Source organism: Ceratotherium simum, chromosome 8 (genome assembly GCF_057802395.1).
Source record: "Ceratotherium simum simum isolate JZ-2026a chromosome 8, ASM5780239v1, whole genome shotgun sequence".
Lineage (NCBI taxonomy): Eukaryota > Metazoa > Chordata > Mammalia > Perissodactyla > Rhinocerotidae > Ceratotherium > Ceratotherium simum.
In genome coordinates this window covers 22,452,011-22,474,553 of record NC_141907.1, presented here as the reverse complement: position 1 = coordinate 22,474,553, position 22,543 = coordinate 22,452,011, and the positions used below count along the sequence as shown (strand labels likewise).

At 39.0% G+C, this 22,543-nt stretch overlaps 1 long non-coding RNA gene across 5 annotated transcripts in view; it reads left to right on the top strand.

Annotated features, from left to right (window-relative positions):
- Positions 1-22,543, top strand: part of LOC147916411 (uncharacterized) — a 94,379-nt gene that overhangs the window by 4,646 nt on the left and 67,190 nt on the right. For 2 of the 5 annotated variants that reach the window (XR_015552896.1, XR_015552898.1), the window contains exons 1-2: positions 6,525-6,676; positions 21,003-21,045. This is a non-coding gene — a long non-coding RNA (uncharacterized LOC147916411). Of the gene's footprint in view, positions 1-6,465; positions 6,677-21,002; positions 21,046-22,543 lie in introns of those variants that run through there. The other 3 variants (XR_015552897.1, XR_015552894.1, XR_015552895.1) reach the window with 2 other exon arrangements.

Below are 22,543 nucleotides of genomic sequence, written 5' to 3'. Positions count from 1 at the left end.
TCTCGGTGTCTCATTTTAAATTGAGCATTAAGAGAATATAGTATTTTAATTGTAACTCAACCAACATCTATCCTGAGGTTATCATTTTGTCTTTTAAGACAGTTTTGCCCCCACAAAAGGTTGGATTACATTTCTTTCCTGATTGATGTAGTGTAGTGTATTCTTGATAATCAAACTACTCATGGCTTTGGGACTCTGAATTTGTAAATATTATGGGAAAAAAATGATATATACTGCACTGTCTCATAAAAAATGTATACTTCACTGTGTCTCTGTACTCACAGAAAAGAACTACTTGCAAATATGGCGATACCAGCAGAGACTAGAAGGACAGATCACAATATACACTGCTTGTAATCACGGATGACTTTGTGCTCTTTGCTTCTTGTGTTTCTCAGTTTTCTGTAATGTGCATATATACTTTGTTTTTTTTTTTAATTTTTTGTTTATTGCAGTAACATTGGTTTATAACATTGTAAAAATTTCAGGTGTACATCATTGTACTTCTATTTCTGCATAGATAACATCATGTTCACCACCAAAATACTAATTACAACCCATCACCACACACATGTACCAAATTATCCCTTTCACCCTCCTCCCTCCCCCCTTCCCCTCTGGTAACCACAAATCCAATCTCTGTCCCTATGTGTTTGTTTATTGTTGTTATTATCTACTACTTAATGAAGGAAATCATACGGTATTTGACCTTCTCCCTCTGACTTATTTCACTTTGCATTATACCCTCAATGTCCATCCATGTTGTCACAAATGCCTGGATTTCATCGTTTCTTATGGCCGAGTAGTATTCCATTGTGTATATATACCACAGCTTCTTTATCCATTTGTCCCTTGATGGGCACTTAGGTTGCTTCCAACTCTTGGCTATTGTGAAGAACGCTGCAATGAACACAGGGGTGCATGTACCTTTGCAAATTGGTGTTTTCAAGTTCTTTGGATAAATACCCAGCAGTGGAATAGCTGGATCATATGGTAGTTCTATCCTTGATTTTTTGAGGAATCTCCATACTGTTTTCCATAGTGGCTGCACCAGTTTGCACTCCCACCAGCAGTGTATGAGAGTTCCCTTCTCTCCACATCCTCTCCAACACATGTTGTTTCCTGTCTTGTTAATTATAGCCATTCTGACGGGCGTGAGGTGATATCTCATTGTAGTTTTGATTTGCATTTCCGTGATAGTTAGTGATTTTGAACATCTTTTCATGTGTCTGTTGGCCATCTGTATATCTTCTTTGGAGAAATGTCTGTTCAGGTCTTTTGCCCATTTTTAATTGGGTTGGTAGTTTTTGTTGTTGAGATGCATGAGTTCTTTATATATTTTGGAGATTAAGCCCTTATCAGATGTATGGTTTGCAAATATCTTCTCCCAATTGTTAGGTTGTCTTTTCGTTTTGTTGATGGTTTCCTTTGTTGTGCAGAAGCTTTTTAGTTTGATGTAGTCCCATTTGTTTATTTTTTCTATTGTTTCTCTTGCCCAGTCAGATGTGGTGTTTGAAAAGATGTTGCTAAGACCGATGTCGAAGAGCTCACTGCCTATGTTTTCTTCTAGAAGTTTCATAGTTTCAGGTCTTACATTCAAGTCTTTAATCCATTTGGAGTTAATTTCTCTGTATGGTGTAAGGTAAGGGTCTACATTCATTTTTTTGCATGTGGCTATCCAGTTTTCCCAACACCATTTGTTGAAGAGACTTTCTTTTCCCCATTGTATGTTCTTGGCTCTTTTGTCAAAGATTAGCTGTCCATAGACGTGTGGGTTTATTTCTGGGCTTTCAATTCTATTCCATTGATCTGTGTGTCTGTTTTTGTGCCAGTACCATGCTGTTTTGGTTGCTATAGCTTTGTAGTATATTTTGAAATCAGGGAGTGTGATACCTCCAGCTTTGTTCTTTTTTCTCAGGATTCCTTTAGCTATTCAGGGTCTTTTGTTGTTCCATATAAATTTTAGGATTCTTTGTTCTATTTCTGTGAAAAATGTTGTTGGAACTTTGATAGGGATTGCATTGAATCTATAGATGGCTTTAGGAAGTATGGACATCTTAACTATGTTAATTCTTCCAATCCAAGAGCACGGAATATCTTTCCATTTCTTTGTGTCTTCTTCAATTTCTTTCAGAAATGTTTTATAGTTTTCGGTGTACAGATCTTTCACCTCTTTGGTTAAGTTTATTCCTAGGTATTTTATTCTTTTTGTTGCAATTGTAAATGGGATGGTATTCTGAATTTCTCTTTCTGCTACTTCGTTGTTAGGGTATAGAAATGCAACTGATTTTTGCATGTTGATTTTGTATCCTGCAACTTTACCATATTCGTTTATTACTTCTAAAAGTTTTCTGGTGGATTCTTTAGGGTTTTCTATATATAAAATCATATCATCTGCAAATAGTGACAGTTTCACTTCTTCCTTTCCAAGTTGGATCCCTTTTATTTCTTTCTCTTGCCTGATTGCTCTGGCTAGGACTTCCAATACTATGTTAAATAGGAGTGGTGAGAGTGGGCATCCTTGTCTGGTTCCTGTTCTTAGAGGGCTAGCTTTCAGTTTTTCACCATTGAGGATGATATTAGCTGTGTGTTTCTCATATATGGTCTTTATTATGTTGAGGTACTTTCCTTCTATACCCATTTTATTCAGAGTTTTTATCATAAATGGATGCTGTATCTTGTCAAATGCTTTCTCTGCATCTATTGAGATGATCATGTGATTTTTGTTCTTCATTTTATTAATGTGGTGTTTTACGTTGATTGATTTGCGAATGTTAAACCATCCCTGCATACCTGGAATAAATCCCACTTGATCATGGTGTATAATCTTTTTAACGTATTGTTGTATGCGATTTGCTAGTATTTTGTTGAGGATTTTCGCATCGATGTTCATCAGTGATATTGGCCTGTAATTTTCTTTTTTTGTGTTGTCCTTGTCTGGTTTTGGTATCAGGGTAATGTCAGCTTCGTAGAATGAGTTAGGGAGCTTCCCCCGCTCCTCAATTTATTGGAAGAGTTTGAGAAGGATAGGTATTAAGTCTTCTTTGAATGTTTGGTAGAATTCACCAGGGAAGCCGTCTGGTCCTGGACTTTTATTTTTGGGGAGGTTTTTGATTACTGTTTCGATCTCCTTACTGGTGATTGGTCTATTCAAATTCTCTACTTCTTCTTGATCCAGTTTTGGAAGGTTGTATGATTCTGAGAATTTATCCATTTCTTCCAGCTTGTCGAATTGGTTGGCATATAGCTTTTCATAGTATTCTCTTATAATCTTTTGTATTTCTGAGGTGTCTGTTGTAACCTCTCCTCTTTCATTTCTGATTTTACTTATTTGTGCCTTCTCTTTTTTTTTTTTGGTGAGTCTATCTAAATGTTTGTCAATTTTGTTGATCTTTTCAAAGATCCAGCTCTTGGTTTTATTAATTTTTTCTATTGTTTATTTGGTCTCTATTTCATTTATTTCTGCTCTGATTTTTATTATTTCCCTTCTTCTACTGATTTTGGGCTTTGTTTGTTCTTCTTTTTCCAGTTCCTTCAGGTGCATTGTTAGATTGTTCATTTGAGATTTTTCTTGTTTGTTGAGATAGGCCTGTATTGCTATAAACTTCCCTCTTAGAACCGCTTTTGCTGTATCCCATAAATTCTGGCATGTCGTATTTTCATTTTCATTTGTCTCCAGGTATTTTTTGATTTCTTCTTTGATTTCTTCATTAACCCAGTTGTTGTTCAGTAGCATTTTGTTTAATCTCCATGTATCTGTGGCTTTTCTGATTTTCTTCCTATAGTTGATTTCTAGTTTCATACCGTTGTGGTCAGAAAAGATGCTTGGTATTATTTCAATATTCTTAAATTTATGGAGACTTGTTTTGTGGCCTAATATGTGATCAATCCTGGAGAATGTTCCATGTGCATTTGAAAAGCACGTGTATTCTTCGGTTTTTGGATGGAATGCTCTGTATATATCTACTAGGTCCATCTGTTCTAGTGTGTTGTTTAAGGCCAATGTTTCCTTATTGATCTTCTGTTTGGATGATCTATCCGTTGGTGTAAGTGGAGTGTTAAAGTCCCCTACTATTATTGTGTTACTGTCTATTTCCGTTTTTATGTCTGTTAATAATTGCTTTATATATTTAGGTGCACCTACATTGGGTGCGTAGATATTTACAAGTGTTACATCCTCTTGTTGGATTGTTCCCTTGATCATTATGTAATGCCCTTGTTTGTCTCTTTTTACAGTTTTTGTTTTAAAGTCTATTTTGTCTGATATGAGTACTGCTACCCCAGCTTTCTTTTCATTGCCATTTGCATGGAGTATCTTTTTCCATCCCTTCACTTTCAGTTTGTGAGTGTCTTTAGGTCTGAAGTGTGTCTCTTGCATGCAGCGTATATATGGGTCTTGTTTTTATCCAGTCAGCCACCCTATGCCTTTTAATTGGAGCATTTAGACCATTGACTTTTAAAGTCGCTATTGATAAGTATGTACTTCCTGCCATTTTTTAACTTTATTTTTTTTTTCTCAGTGTTTTAGTAGTCCTTCTCTGTTCCTTACTTCTTCTATACAGAATTGATGGTCACTTTAGTTTGACCTCTGTCTGAAAGCTGTACTCTTTAACTCCCCTTCTCCCTCCTTTTATGTTTTTAATATCATATCTAACCTCTTTTTTGTGCATTTGTATCCATTACCTTCTAATCATGGAAATAGATAATTTTTCCTATTTGTGGTCTTCTCTTTTCCCCTTAAATCAGTCCCTTTAACATTTCTTGTAGCACTGGTTTCTTGGTGACAAACTCCTTTAATTTTTGCTTATCTGGGAAAATTTTGATCTCTCCTTCCATTTTGAATGATAACCTTGCTGGGTAGAGTATTCTTGGCTGTAAGTTTTTTCCTTTTAGCACTTTAAATATATCGTGCCATTCTCTTCTAGCCTGTAAGGTTTCTGCAGAGAAGTCAGCTGATAGCCTTATGGGGTTTCCTTTGTATGTAACTTGACATTCTCTTGTGGCTTTTAGAATTCTCTCTTTATCTTTAATTCTGAACATTTTGATTATGATGTGTCTTGGTGTGGGCCTCTTTGGGTTTATCTTGTTTGGGGCTCTCTGTGCTTCCTGTACCTGGATGTCTGTTTCCTTCCTTAGGTTAGGGAAGTTTTCATCTATTATTTCTTGAAATAGATTCTCTGCCCCCTTGTCTCGCTCTTCTCCTTCCGGGACACCTATAACATGGATGTTAGTGTGCTTGATGTTGTCCCAGAGGTCCCTTAGACTGTCCTCACTCTTTTTAATTCTTTTCTCTTTTACCTGTTCACCTTGGGTAATTTCTTCTAGTCTTTCTTCCAGCTCACAGATCCGTTCTTCTGTATCCTCTACTCTGCTTTTGAGTCCCTCTAGTGAATTTTTCATTTCCAGTATTGTATTCTTCATTTCTGATTGGTTCTTTTTTATATCTTCCATTTCTTTGTTGACATTCTCACTGAGTTCATCTATTCTTCTCCCCAGATCAGTGAGCATCCTTAACACTCTTAGTTTGAACTCTCTGTCGGGTAGGTTGCTCATTTCTGTTTCACTTAGTTCCTTTTCTGGGGTTTTGTCCTGTTCCCTTACTTGGAATGTATTCTTTTGCCTCCTCATTTTGCCTCTTTCCCTGTGCTTGTGTCTATGTATTAGGTAGATCAGCTATGTCTCCTGCTCTTGGGTAGGTGACCTTATGTTAGTGATGCCTTAGGAGGCTTCCAGTGTGCTTCCCTCAGTTCTCAATGTTCCAGGGGTGGCCCCTATGTGGGCTACATGTGTCCTTCTGTTGTGGCCTGTTAGCTCTCCCTATAGGCGCCCAGGGAGGCAGAGTTATGCTCCTGGCCAGCTGTTGCAATGCTCAGCTGCTTGTAGTTGTTGTGGGCCCTTCAGTCTCTTTATCAGGTGTGGGGCACCCCAGCACAGTTGCCTGTGAGTTCTAATACCACATTTGTGTTGCAGTATTTCTTTTAACTGAGTAGGCCCCCAGTGTGGCAGGTTGTTAGGCTCAGGGCCTTACAATTGCAGTAAGCCTCTAGCCTATTATGTCTCTTGTCAGCTCTCTGAGGATTGCAGCTGGGTGGGGCTGGCCTCAGGCACAGGAGCACCCAATTGTTTCAGGCTTTGGAAGGTGGGGCAAACCTCCTATGTGGGTCTTTGAGAAGCACAAGTCTTCTGCAGCTGACAAGCCCTGCAGCTGACAAGCCCTGCCACCCACAGGTCCACACACACAGTCAACACAGTCCTGCCCCGTGTGAGCGCCCCGACCTCCCGAAGCAGACCCAGTCTCTCCACGGCGGGAGCCCCACACACTCCGCCACCGCCCCACACTCTCCACCTGCTCCTTGTGCACACCCTGCCCCACTCAAGTCGGCTCAGTTGCCAGGCTGCAGAGAATCCAGTCACCAATCTATGCAGGCCCACATGTTGCCTGAGGGCTTGTTGTTGGGTGGGGCCAGTCTCTAGGGTGGGCTGCCTGCCCTGGCCGAGCTGGATTAAATCGGTGCTCTAGTGGGTGGAGCAGACCCTGGGCTAGCAGGCCTCAGGGAGAACTCCAATGGCAGTCTGTGTCAGCATGCTCACACCAGGCCACAACAATGGCCGCCGCCAATGTCCCAGTCCCTGGAGCGGTCTCACCCCTCACCGAGATGCACTCACGGCCTGTTAGGTGAGTCTCTTGTCACCAAAGCACTGTGCACCTTTCTTTCTGGTGATTTTAGGATGCTTTCTGGAACAGGTGAGTTTGTGCACGGGCCCTTTAAGAGCCAGTTTTAGTTTCTTTGTGAACCGGGTTTTCTGGGGGTGCTCCCCAATGCTTTAGTAGCAGGCACAGTCAGATATTATGCCGCTGGTCTCGATTGTGCTGGGTCCACAAAATGCCCCCAGCGGGGCCGCCCCCCGGCTCAGGGCCCCGCGCCTCCAGGGAGGGCTGCGTACCTGTGAGCTGCTCCGGCAGCCGTGACGCTGGCGGCTTGTGAAGGCGGTGTTTTTTCCTCTCCAGAAGGGAGTCTCTGCCTCTTCCACCTCAGTGAGGATTGTCCGTTGTTGCAGGAGTTCCTCTTATCCAGTTTTCAGTTCTGTCTCAGGGGTAATTTTTCCACGAGTAGTTGTAAATTGGCTGTGTCCACGGGAGGAGGTGAGTTCAGAGTCTGCTTACGCCGCCATCTTGACTCTGCCCCCCTGCATATATACTTTTAAAAGTTGGTGAAAAATCGTCATTAAAGAAAGTCAAGGTAAGGAGAGCTTAAGACAAATGAGCAGGCCCTTGATGGAGTACAATAGTATGAACTTTCTGCAAGGGGAACTTGGGATAAACAAAACATTTTGGTACAACATAGTGGCTAACTGTGGAATGGAAATGTCACAAATAGAAAAGAAGAAATGAAATATTTGAAACTGCAGTTATGATATTTTATGTTTTCTAAAATTGTTGCCACATTTTCCCACAATCCTGCTGACGATGGGCCCTCCAAATTCCTCCCCTCACCACCTCATGCCTTATATCATGTAAAGAGTAGCTCATTGGGGCTGGCCCAGTGGCATAGTGGTTAAGTTTGCATGCTCTGCTTCAGCAGCCCAGGGTTCACAGGTTCAAATCCCGGGCACAGACCTACGCACCACTCGTCAAGCCATGCTGTGGCAGCATCCCACATATAAAGTAGAGGATGGTAGGCATAAATGTTAGCTCCGGGTCAATCTTCCTCACCAAAAAAAAAAAAAAAGTAGCTCATTAGGCTCACAGTGATCATCTCCAACTCACCACTTCAATGTAAGTAGAAGCTTTCTTTCTTGATGTGGGAGCAAGATTCATCACTGTGCCAGTTGAAACTCTTGGACTTGGGTCTGCCTCAAGCCCAGGGTCTGAAATTCTCATAGCTGTTTCCGTTATGCAAGTGTATCTTATCAGGGAGGAACTATGATACTTCCTGGAGATGCATATTTCTTGGCCCAAAGAAAATATGAAGAACCTTTGCAGAGGTTCCTTTTAACATGTCCACTTTATACATTATTGATAGGTTTCCTGTCTAGTACCATTTGAACATTCTTTATCAGAAAAGCAACTCTAAAGTGTCCTGGATATAATCCACTCTTCAAGAGGTAGTATTTCCCCATGGAGAACTCAGGCTTCAGTGCCAGATCTCTTGGGCTTAAATATGTCAAATGAGAATGATAATAGTACCTAAAGTATAGATTAATAAGAAAGTTGAATTTGCCAACATGTGTCAAGTGCCCACCATACTGCCTTGGCTGAATTAAGTACTTGAAAAATGTTCGTTATCAACCCTCCCTCTTCCATACATGTAAATACATTCAGGGAAGAGGAGAAATTCTATCCGTTCTGACCATTTATTTTGAGGTTCATTTGTACTTGTTGTATTAGTCAATCATCTTCATTGGTAACACACATGTTCTATTCATTCTTTTGTCGTTATTCAAGAAGCTTTAAAATATACATGCTGTGGGTGTATATATATACACACATATATATACTCTTTACTCTAGAATTAGATACACATACATATTCTTTGTTCTAGATTAATTATTATATATATGCATATATATGTATTATATAGTACAACGATTCTGAATATGTATATAGATGTATATATAGTAAATAATTCTAGAACAAAGATTATATATTATATACTACTTATCTATATATATACACTATATGTATATAGTATAATAATTCTAGGATAAATATTATAAATCCTACTAAGTAACATACAGTCAAAAGTGGGCTGGTATGGCAACTTGTTATTTATATGGTCACTTACAACAAAGCATTATGATAAAGCAATTATTAGTATTTCCCTCTCTTAGCTCAATAACAGAAAAAGTATTTTCACATATTTTTTCACATTTGACTGTGCAACAACTAACTCCATGACATATGAGGTAAGGCATTGTCTAGCTCTTTCAGTTTACAAAGGGGGAATGCTAAGAAGTTAAATGATTTACCCAAAGACACATAGTTAGTAATGGGTAGAAACAAATTCCCCATCTCTTAGAACAGCATTCCTTTCATACAATCATGTTTCTCCTTTATTTTTGTACTTAGGGTGATCGCCAATACCAACAAATGTGCAAACACTGACCCCTTAGAAACCCAAAGCAGACATCATTAGTCCTTCGTTGTGCTCCTCCCCAGTCCTCCAAATCACCCTCCAGGAAATTACCATCAATTTACTCAAGAGTTCAAGTAATAGGAAATCTATTTGTCACTCATAATCTAGCTCCAGTGTTGGCAAATATTTTCTGGAAAGAGCCAGTTAGTAAATATTTTTGAATTTGTAGGCCATACATTCCTCTGTGGCAACTAGTCAGCTCTGCTTTTGTAGTATGAAAGCAACCATAGACGACATGTGAGTGAGTGAGTGAAGGAATTATCAAGGCCAGATACGGTGGACCAGGAGCTAGATGTGGGTCCCCACCCCAAATGATCTCGGAGGAAACTTTCCAAAGCCAATATTCTGAGTGTATCTACCTGCTAGAAGACACAAAACTTGCATAAAGGCCCTCTGTTTGGCACACCACTGCCAGAGCGATAATCGTTATTCAGAGTACAGTTTTCATTTTTGAGAATTTAAATGCAGTGAAATTTTACCAATCATGCTTTGTAAGTAACAGTAACTTAAAATCAAACTTGCTTAAATAATAAAGAAAATTGCCTGGCTACTAACTGAGCAGAAAAGAGGTAGATCTCTCTATTTTCAGGCCTGGATTGAGTCAAGAATAAAAAAATTTGTGGAGAAATAAGTAAATAAAATAAAGAACTAAATCAGAAAAAAAATAATATGAACTGTATTTCTGCCACAAAAGGGAAATTTATACGCTAAAAAATACCACAATGAAGGGAAAATTTGAGTGCTATATTGCTACTGCATTTATTCTGGTCAAGTCTTTTCATTAAGAAATATGCCTACACATCAAAATGTTTGGCTGCCCTGTCATCACGTCTCTTCGAAACATTCTAGCCAAATGGAATTAAAACATTCTATATTATTTATCCATCAATGCAAAAGTGATCAACTTAGTAATAACCCCTGGTCTTCACTTTATATGAAAGTCTAATATTTTTGTAGACTATTTATGGACACGGGAATGCATTCATGACAAAATGCTAAGTCTAAAGAACGAGATAGAATAATACAGTATGACCCCAATTTTGTGTGTGTATGTATATCTCTATAGATACATATATGGATAGATGCAGATACTAATTGACTTCCTCCACATCCATCCTCCTCCTCCCTACAAAGGTATTCTGATCCTCCATTGGGGCATTCATTCCTTCCCTATTATCAAGAATGTGGTCTGAAGGATTAATTCCTAGGGCTAGATCCCGATTGGCTTAGCATACCTCATTCCTCAGTTCAAAATATTTCTTTCATCAGTGGTCATTTAGCTAAGAGGAAATGTTTATTGAGACTTTTGGAGAGAAAGGCCGTTGCTTCTTTGTTGTGGTCTTGGTTTGTATTGTTGTTTATTTGTTTTGGTGCTTTCATAAGAAACTCTTTCGTACTTGATTTACACAAGAAAGAATGAAGGCTGAGGAAATAATAGCATCCATTCTCTAAATATAAAGGTAGGACCATCCTTTAAAAACAAGCTGAGAAGTGGAGATAGAAAAGCAGAGACCTGGCCACAGTGCTTTTATTCTCTAATCAATCCAAGCCTGAGATGCAACACATCTACCTCTCATCTGTCCAGTTAACCAGCCAGGCAATTTTCTTTATTATTTACACAAGTTTGATTTTAGGTTACTGTTACTTGCAAAGTATAATTTGTAAAAATTGACAATTTAAATTCTCAGAATAATGAAAACATTACGTCAATTAGCATACATTGATTTTTTGGTGAATATTGAATTGCTTTGTGAAGTGTGTCTCTTATTCCATGTAGGAAATGCAATGTAAAAACATCTGTTTCCCAGGATTTCCTGAGCATATGTACATTTCAGACCAATTACTGCACTTGAATTATTTTACCATCGGCTTCAGTTGTGTTTGTTTAAAGTGTAAATACTAGGTATTGCTATTCTAGTACTGATGTAGGTTATTTCATAAGGGTGTAAACATCTTCTTTCTTTGCCTAAATAATGATGGTAATAAAGAGTGTATGTCAGTCTCTGTAAGGTTTTCAATAAAATCAGTGCCTTCAAATTATTTTGAAGTGGAGGAAACTTTCAATTTATGAAATATTTATGAGAAATCACATCATGTCTACAGCAGTTCTCAGCTGTGACTACAGCATATGGTTTATAAATTGAAACAGGTGTGTGAGAACAGGTGGTCACAGCCAAGCCAGGGAAGAACTGGAATTTACTGTGGGGAAGCAACATTATAAAATACCACCATTGGCATTGAAAGCAACTTGCTGATTTGATGGCAGGACCTAAAAGATGCTCACAGGGGCAAATACATATGACAGCACTTGAGATGAAAGTGTTCACCTACTCAAGTCTCACATATGGCAGTTGGGAAGCAGTCAGTGTCATTTCCCATGATGAGTGAATGGGAGTGAATCTTCATATCCAATTTGGATAGTTTGCAACTCAATTGCATTAAAAGGAATAAATTCTTCCTCTTACCTCTTTTAATATAAAACTAGTTCAAATAAGCTCTGGGGCCACTTTCACCTATGTTATCTGCACTCTTTCTAAGGATAATGCTCTATATGCTTCCTGTGTCCACAACCTCCAAGCATCAGAAAATTATCCATCCTTTTATAGAAGGGGTGGGTATAATGCCCCTCCTGTTATTTCAGCAAATACCTTTGAAATATGCCATCTTAAAATTACATGTTGCTTATGGAATAAAGGTAATGGATCGTATTCATGATTTTAAAACCTCCCTCCCTACCCTATCGCCAGTACCTTATTCTACATTCAGTCAGAGCTTAGTAGTGCATACTAATGGAAAGGAACTGAGATACAAGAGCTAAAAAATGTGTTTCTAGATGGATTTTCAATGAGTATCTGTACTTACATTTAAATATGAACTTTAATCATCTTCTAGAGATTCACCAAGTTTCAAATCAAACAGTTTATGAAGTTGTATTTTAAAAGACATCATATGAAATCTAGAGAGTAACTCATCTTCCTTATTCTTGCTGTAATCCATACTCTGGTATGCATTCAAGTGAGAACGGACACCACTACCTAGAAAAGTTGTGCAAAATCTCAGGTAAATTAAACTACCCTTCTTTATTTCTCTAAAATTCTTTCTACAATTACCTATCTCGTCCTAATGTAACTAGCAGGGTTAATTTTAAGGACAAAAGAAAACAAAGCAGAGCGATAACAAATGGCTTTATCATTACACACTCTACCGAATAAAAAGCAGATGCAGCGGACTCACAACATCCAGTTTGCCCACACACACACACACACACATACACACGTATGCACGCACACGCAGATACGCACAGACACACGTGCAGGCACTTCGAGACTAAATATCCCGCATCCTGACTGCTGGGAATTTAATGGCTGACAGCTCTCAGGTGATTCCTGTCTCCCAACAATTGTCCTAAGATAAAGAGAGCCACCTTCCTAAAGGTAACACCCCCTTTCCAGAGGCGTTCTACATGCAGTGAAGAAACAGCTCTGCAGGACCTTCCATTTCCAGAGCTCGTCTTGGCTATGACTTCAGCATAGCCTAAGGTCTCCCTCTACCCATTCCTGAACTCCATTTTGTCACAGATGTTGATCCCAAGAGCAATAGCTGATAAGCTTCCTGCACACAAATCTCTGTCTCAGAAGGTGGAAAACACAATTTGCAATAGTTCACGCCAGAAATGGTCCAAGGAAGCAGACTGGACCACCCATCGGCCAGCTGCCCACAAGGACCCCCTTCACTGGCAACAGGCATAGCACTGACATCTCCTGGCATGCAGTGGCAGTGAAATTTGTTAAAACTTTTACTGTTAGGAATTGGTGTGTGCTGGAAGGGAATGCACTGATGGAAGTTAATGTATTAGACTTTTAAGAAGCACATCAAAATAATGTTTATAAAGGCAATGAAATTGGATCACTGTTTTGAGGGAAATTGATGATTTGGAGAAAAAATATGAAAGACTGAAGATGGTCAATTAGCAATTAAATCCTAAGAGGTTCTCCTTGGCAGTATATAAAGAGACTCCCATCTTATGAAGCCAGAGGACAGAAAAATAAAATTTAATTATAAAAGTAGGGAAATCTCAGAAAAGGTTGAGAAGTTTGAATTCTTATCCCCAACAGATTTGCTGTACCAATAAGGTTTCTATATAAAATATGGAGAACTATGGAATTAGGTAATAGAATGTGTTGTCCCTGTAAGCAAGATAGAAATACTAAGAGTATTTCTCAATCTATGCTAACAGAAAAAATTAAGAGTTGATGATCAAGAAGGTGAGAGTAGCCACCCCAATAAAAAGTTGCCACACTTTGCCTGGTTTCTAAATTCGAGCCTATTTTCAGACCCAGAACCCACATACTGAAGCTGTCGAGTTTCCAGAAGGAAGGATCTTGCAACATTGTAGCAAGGATACATGGCCATTATTCCCCAACTCCTTCTTCAAGGGAACCTACAGCCATTGACTTCAGGAACTGTACAGGAAGGAATGCAGAATGTCCAAAGATATTGATAACTGTCATACCCAAGGTCCAAATTGGTGTTGATAACCAAGGACCCAAAGCATCATCAGTCCATTTTGTGAGAGTGGGGGGTTATGGAAACCAAGACCAAGACCGAGTAATAAACAGAATCCTGGCCAAGTGTGGCTCTCAGTGGGTCCACTTCATCCATGACCCACCTGGTAGATAGTTTCCTAGTCCCCAAATATAAAATCAAATGGATATACTTGGTAGTTGGCAGGCCCCACATTGACTCCTTATCCTGTGGAGTAAGAACTATTATAGTGGGGAAGGTCAAGTGGTAGCCTCTAAAAAGCATTCTTCTACCAGCCAAGATAGAAAAATTGAAAACACTATCATATCCTGAAGAGAATGGTAGAAGCTAGTGATCTTCTAGGGGTAGTGATGCCTGTGATAATCTCCATTTAATTCATGTCTCTGGCTCCTAAAAATACCTGATGGAATCTGGATCATGGCATTGATTATTGCCATCTCAACCACGTAGCAACCCCAATTGCAATTGTGTGGAGTGAGGAAACTTTGCTAGAGCATATTAACACAGCCTTAAGTACATGATATGCAACTAGTGATCTTGAAAATATATTCTAGTCCATACTTCTCAAGAACTAAGATCGTAAGTAGTATTTCTAAGTGTTCACTTAGAACAGATAATAGATATGTTATTATATCTGTAACAAACAGTACAAAGGGAACTGGACTGAGTGGAAATCCCACAGATAGATGACTTCATCTTAAAGTGTCCAGGTGAACAAGAAGTGGCAAAAAGGTTGGAATCCTTGGAAGACAAATACACTGTAGAAGATGGGGGATAATCCATATAAATATTTGGAGGCTGACTGTATTAGTGAGGTTTGGGGCAGGTCTTGAGTTCTGGGGCATGCCAGGACATCCTCTCCAATGTAAAGGACAAACTTTTGCATTTTGGACCTACCACTGAGAATGAAGTATAATACTTTCTAGGCCTTTTAGGTTTTAGAAGTAACATATTCCATCTCTGGGAATACTACTCTGAGCCATTTATCAGGTGACAAAATGCTACCAACTTTGAGTAGAACCTAGAAGGAACATGCTCTCAGACTGTGGTGCATGAAGCCCTGCCAGTATGACCATATAACCATATGACCCAGGAGAGTAGTATCCGGGGTTTCTGTGCTGGGAAAAGAGGTTGTATGCAGTTAGTGGCAAGCCCTAAGGAGAGAATCACAGCATAGATTCCTAACATTCTGGATAAAGGTTGTGTCACCTACAGCAGAGAATTATATCCCTTTTGAAAAACAGTGTATGGCACAATCCTAGGCCCCAGAAGAGATGGGGTACCTGACTATAGGAAATTAAGTTACTATTAAGTTAAAACTTCCTATCTTCTTTCCATCTTGATCTGGTATATCAGTTAATGTTCCACCAGAGAAACAGAACCAGTCTCTCTGATACATACGTACATACATTTGTATATAGATGTGTCTATCGATCTGTCTATTGAGAGAGGAGAAATTTATTGCAAGAAACTACCTTATATAATTTTGGGGACTGACTAGGCAAGTCAGAAATCCATAGGCCAGGTCATCAGGAAGGGTAGCCTCAAAATTCTCAGACAGGAGTTGAGGCTTCAGTCCACAGGGGGAGTTTCTTCTTCCTTCTCAGGGAAGCCTCAGTTCTGTTCTTAAAGCCTTTGAATTGATTGGATCCAGTATACCCAGATTATCTAGGGTAATACCCTTTACTTAAAGTCAACTGGTCATAGATGTTAATTACATCTACAAAATACTTTAAGAATAACACCTAGCTTAGTGTTTGATTGAATAACTGGAGACTACAGCCTAGCCAAGGTGACACATAAACTGACCATCACACTTGACTTTCTCCAGGGCCGCTACTTCTTAAAGTCAAGTGCACCTAGCAGCAATCCACTGTAGTACGGAAGTGGTACATTCAGGATTACACATGAGTAAGGTAGAAGGGCATGAGCAGGTGGCCAGGACCTCCACGTCGTCCACCACTATGTTATCTGTGATATATCTGTGATACATATATGTATATCTGTGATATATCTGTGAATATCACCTTTAAATGGACTTAGCTGAACCTCTAGCCCCACTCAGAGGTGGCCCTGAAAAACAACAGTGAGGGAAAATTCTCTCAATGGATAGATATTTGGATGGCTAACCTGGCCATCCACTTTGCATAGAAAGAGAAATGGCCACTTTTCAGATTGGATATAGACTTATGAACATTGGTGAATGGCTTGGCCGAGGAGTAAGGGGCTTGGAAGGATTCAAATGGGAGATTAATGAAGTCTATGGAAAAGGCATATTGAAAATAGACATGAGCTGTGACTATCTTTGCATCACATGTCAACATCCATCAGAAAGCATCCACCATAGAAGAAGCACTAAGTAACTAAATAGATTAAGTAGGTCGGTTGGCATCTTTCAGATTTTGTCCATCAGCCACCTCAGTGCGAGCAACAATGGGCTCATGAACTGGGTAGCCATGGTTACCAAGAATGTTTGGGTCCAAGAACATGGGTCCCCTCTCTGCTAAACGTCTAACTGCCAGCAACCAAGACCCAGGCTAATTCCCCAATATGGCACCATCCCTCCAGGAGTCCAAATAGCCACTTGGTGGAAGACTGACTCCATTAGACACGTTCTAATGGATCTGAAAGGATCAGTAATTCTTTTTGATTGGCACTGATACATATTCTGGGTATGGTTTTGTCTTTCCTCCCAGAAACGCTTAATCTAGCACCAGTATTCAAAGACTAGTGGAATGGTTGACCCTGACTGACACAGGATCCTAAATAACTTTAAAGCCACTTAAAACCACAACAAAAGAGGTGCAGACATGGCACATCAACATGGAATCCAGGTTCCTATCACCTGCCTCACCACCTTGAAGTTTTCATCTTCCCAGTGATTGCTCTCACCCGAAGCGCATCACCTCATCCAAGGTCATGCCCCCTTCTTGGGGCAGCCTTCATTCAAAGACTAGTCAATGCAGGAATGTAAGACCCATGGGTTGGCTTATACCTTTATTGTTGCTCATCACAGCCCAACATCTCTTTCTGCCCAGTCTTGCTTTATTCACTCCTTCCTCACCGTTGTTGATCTCAAGAGTAATGCTGAATAACATTTCTGCATGTAAATTTCTGTCTCATAATCTTCCTCCTGGAAAACCCAGTCTGCTACAGCAGATTTATACAAAACCATATAACTTACTTTCAGATAAAAGCAAACTGTTCACTTAGCCTCAAAAAGAGCAGATCTTATGTTAAGTGTTCTCATCACAAAAAGTAGTAATAATAATAATGAAGAGGGCAGGAGGAAAATTTTGGAAGTGATGGATTTGTTTGTGGCATAGATTGTGGTGAAGGTTTCCAAAAAAGTTTTATTATTTTAAATAAAGTAAAAATTTGTTTATTAAAAAATTAGGATTGGGCCGGCCCAGTGGTGTAGTGGTTGAATTCATGTGCTCCGCTTGGGCAGCCCAGGCTTCCCAGGTTCGGATCTCAGGTGCGGACCTATGCACAACTTATCAAGCCATGCTGTGGCAGGCATCCCACATATAAAGTAGAGGGAGATGGGCACGGATGTTAGCCCAGGGCCAATCTTCCTCAGCAAAAAGAGGAGGATTGGCAACAGACATTAGCTCAGGGCTAATCTTCCTCACACACACACACACAAAAATTAGCTCAAATCTTTCTTGTGGCATTTACTTACAGACATAAACAGGCTATTCTCTTAGTAGACATGAAAAAGACCATGCAATATTTTATAAATAAAATAATAACTTATAAAATATTATCCAAAATAATGTGTCAGTTTCATGAGGAGTAAATTATCAAATTTGTGAATTTGAAACAAATATAGACATTTATTTAGCATCTACTGGTGCTAGAACTGGGATTACCCAAAAGACTAGTCTAAGCTCTTGAGTAGCTCACACACACACACAAATAAAACCTCTACAACAAAAAAAATAATTAAAATGTATTGAATACATAATATGTGTCAGGCAAAATCATCTAAGAGCTTTACAAATATTGTATGATTTATTTCTCAGGGTAACTTTGAAGTATGTGGGCTATTATAGTATATGCCAATAAGAAAACTGAGAATTGGAAAGGTTAGGTAACTTGCCCAAGGTCATGCAATCAGCAAGTGGCAGAGCTGGGATTACAGGAGTAGTCTGCCTCAATTTGAAACCATGCTTTTAAATATTATGCAGCAAATTTAATGAGAAAGAGGAATGCAATAAAAATAATTTAAAAATGTAGGCTCACTGTGCAATGCAACAGAATACAACATACACTTGTAAATAAAATTCAGTTCATGAAGTTTACAAATTATCTTTCAAAATTCTTCACAAAAACCATTTTGTTTTACAGAGACAAAAGCAGAAGTTCATAATTGCTTTTACCCATAATTTATGTGCTTAGAGGATTTTAAACTCAGCTTCTCAAAAATAGTCACATTTTGATATATGGAATGCTTGCTGAAACATTAATTCTTTGAATACCCAGTCTAAATTTTTACCAGCCAATTAACAACATGGTACCAGGAACTTACATCTCTCTCGTAGCTGAAAAATAAACAAAATTTATCACTCATTTACTTCCCACTTCAAATAAACTAAAATACACTTCGCAACAGATGTTTGTTGGGTCTAAAAGTCACTTGGAACTTAAGTTAAATAATGTCTCTAGAGACTGCACAAAAATGTTTACCAAAACTCAGACATCTTTATAAAAGCCCTAACGTGCTTTTGGGTTTTCAGGCAATGGCCTTGAATCGGACACTTCACAAATGTGTGGTAAACACACTACATTTTAAAAGAATATCAAAGCATATTTCAACCATTGTTAACCCTTCAGAATCTTTCCCAGTCTATACAAGGCAAAATATCATAGTTGAATATCTACCACCATAAATAATCGATGGCTGCTGGTGGTTGTATTTTGATTGTTTTGATGGTTAGCTGCTTCACGATGATGAAGTAAATCGTGTCATCCTTACTAACCTATGATGATAAATTATTCAATACTCTATGATTTAATGTGATGATAATTCAACCATTTTTTATTGAACCCTTGTTTTACCCCAGGTGCTCTCCTGACTGTTGCTGATAAAGTATTGCACAAACTACACACTCTCTGCCTTCATTAACATTATATTGCAGTTTGATGGAGTTTTAGAAAACAAATAAACAAGGAATCAAATTTCAGATTGTGATGAACTACAGTGGGAATAAACACAGGGACATCGAGAAAATAACACACATTAATTGACTTCAATCACAATCTCTTCTGAATTTTAAGTTCTGATTTTATATCTAGAACTCAAACGAGAAATTGTGACCTTCTAAATGTGACTCTGGATACTGAAATGTAGTATTTTGAAGTGGCACGTGAAACCTATACTAGTTTGCTAGCCATAAAAAAATACCACAAACTGGGTGGCTTAAACAACAGAAATTTATTTTCTCACAGCTCTGGAGGATAGAAGTCCAAGATCAAAATGTTGGCAGGATTCGTTTCTCCTGAGGCCTCTCCTCTTGGCTTCCAGTTAGCCACTTTCTCTTGTGTCTTCATACGATTCTTTCTCTGCATATGCATCCCTGGTGTCTCTTTTCAAGTGGCCAAATTTTCTCTTCTTATGAGGACACCAGTCAGATTAGATTAGGGCCCACCCTAAGGGCCTTACTTGAATTTAGTCACCTCTGTAAAGCCCTATCTCCAAATACAGCCACGTTTTGAGGCACTGGGGCTTAGGGCTTGAACATATGAATTGGGGCTGCGGGGGGGGGGGTGGGGGGCCCACAATTCAGCTCATAACAAAACCCAATGTGGTTTTTTTTGCAATGAAGCAGAAGCATTTTATTAAGGATAAGGGAATAATGTAGGGGTAGAGGGAGTGGAATAACAAGAACTTATGTATATGCGTGCCCAAGTACAGAAAGTTAGACCTTTCAAAGGAATTCTATATGTATTATCCTGTATGTTTTTTTTTTTTTAATCAAACTAGTTTGTTGGGAGGATCACATTTTTTTTATTTTTTTATTTTTTTTTGTGAGGAAGATCAGCCCTGAGCTAACATCTGTGCTAATCCTCCTCATTTTTTTGCTGAGGAAGACTGGCTGTGAGCTAACATCTATTGCCAATCCTCTTCCTTTTTTTTTTTTTCCCCAAAGCCCCAGTAGATAGTTGTATGTCATAGTTGCACATCCTTCTAGTTGCTGTATGTGGGAAGCGCCCTCAGCATGGCCAGAGAAGCGGTGCGTGGGTGCGTGCCTGGGATCGGAACCCAGTCTGCCAGTAGCGGAGCGCGTGCCCTTAACCGCTAAGCCATGGGGCTGGCCCTATCCTGTATGTTTTTATAGCTGGTAATTTGTTTAGTTATACCAGAAACATGATCCCTGAAGTCTAAAGTTGAGATTGTTTCTGACGTTTAGGCATATTTCAGCTTTGAAGTAGCATATGTCATAAACCACTCTGGCTGGTCAGGTTGGAATGATTGCATTAATCAATTCTTCTCTGTAAATAGGAACAAGTCTGAGCTAAGCTTGTTACTTATATAGCATTTTAGAACTGAAAGACCCTTATGGGTCATAAAACCTAACAATTTCCGAATTATACTCTGCAGAGCCCCCAGAAGAGCCTTTCCCAACTCCCTTGAATTAGAGAATTCCGTGGATTATCTTTTTTACAGATTGGGTTTCTAAGTGAGCTTCAATTTGAAGACAGAGCCCCCTGGTTAGTCATCTAAAAGTATACAATGGTCTGAAACCATTTAATGTTCCAGTAACCTTATTTTACTACTCAGGAAATTGTGTCCCAGAGAAGTTTGCTGACTGTCTAAGTTTAGACAACTACAAAGTAAAAGAGCAAGGCTCTAAATTGAGGTTTTTCTTAATTCTTAATTCTAGTCCAGTGTTTGTTCAATTCTATGATTTCTGTATCTTGCTCTGTTACAGGAGTGAAAATGAACTAACATATTTTGGAGGCACCTATACCATACTAGGAAATATGTGTGTGTGTATGTGTGTACACATATATATACATATATATACATACATACATGTGTGTATATAAATATTATGAACATATCTATGTACGTATACATATACATATATCAATATAAATATTATAGCACTCTGTGTGTACTATAATCCTTGCAACACTATAATTCTTGCAACACTATGAGTTTGGAGTTACCCTCTCTGATTACAAATGCAGAATCTGAAACTCAGAGAGTTTATATAGCCTTCCCTAGATTACAGAGGCAGGGTGGTGACAGAGCTATGATTTGAAGTCAACACTGTCTGATTTCAAAGCCCACATCTTTTCTTCTTTCAGTATATCACCTCCTCAAATGATGAAAGTCCCTTCTCAAGTTTTGGTAAGTTTTTGGATGTGATTTTCTATATGATATAAGCGTGAGCTGTGTTTATGTAATTATTTGGACACAAATATTATTATCTAAGTTCTTCTCCCCACCTTTCAAATTACTTTCCAGAATGTTTCATGGTCATTGACTTCAGGTTTTTGAATCAAGTAGTTGAACTATATACGATTTTACAACATGTTAAAACAGAGAAGATCATTCCTGAACCAATACTTTTCAGGTTCTCAATAACACAAAGAAAGTCAAGAATCTTGAAATAGAACATTTCCATTTAGTTTCAGACCAGACTTCCAGCTTGCTAATCTGCCCAACTTTATAAGGCAATAGGAAATACGAACACTGGATAAAAATTTCATCATTCATAAATGAACTGAAGGGTTCCATAGCCAGGCAAACCAGAACCCCTGGGGAGACATGTCAGGCCAACTGATGAAGCAGTAGGAAACAGAGCAGGAAGCAACAACCAAAACCAGAAGAGGAAGCACTGCCATCTGGCCCATCTGATGTCTCTCCCATCCTTCCAGGACTGTGGCTGCTTGATGCAGTGAAATAAGCTGGAAGAACTTTGGGGAGGGAACCTGGAGAAATGCAAGTTCCCACTCCACTGATTTGTGTCTGTCCTGCCTTTGAAGGGCTGATGATCCAGTGAGCAGTATATGGAGCCAGCACGGCTGTGAGAGAGATTGGTGCCAGGAGGGTCAAGTGTAGGGAGTATATAAAAACTGACAGTCCAAAATAAACAGAACAACACAAAGGAGAATTTAATGATAGGTAATTTGTTGTCTGTGGCAGGGATTAGAGCAGGCAAGAAATGGGTTCCAGTTCTCATGCATAATTAGTTATCAACTATTTTACAGCAGAAGTAGGACCCGAAAAATTGATACTCGATTTTTAATCTTCCTCACATGAAATAGGGACTATCTTCATATATTATGTATACGAAAGACTATAGTTATAAGTCAGTGTTTCTCGACCTCAGCATTATTGACATTTGGGGCCAGATAATTCTTCGTTGTGAGGAACTGTCCTGTTCATTCATTATAGGATGGTTAGCAGCATTCCTGGCCTCAACCCACTAGATTCCAGAAGCAACTCCTTACAGTCTTAGCAACCAAAAATGTCTCCAGAAATTTCCCCTGGGTAAAAATAACCCCTGGTTGAGAACTACTAGTCTAGGTCATCCAAATAAATGAACACATGATGTGCTTCCACCACAATCATATTACCCAGCTATAGCAAATCAGGGCAGGATATTTTATTTACCCAACTAGGCATTCAGGTATTGGACCTACGGCTCATTAGGCTAGAAAAATATTGGGTTTGGCTCTAACAATGGCATCTATATTCATTGCCAGGGTTAGAGCTTCATGAAAGATGAGTGAAGTAGATTCACTCGCAGTAGAAAATTGTCTGGATAGTCACTCCATTTGGCCTCTTCTTTCATAAGAGGATGAAGATGACAGTTCAATGAGGTATGATACAGGCCCAGATT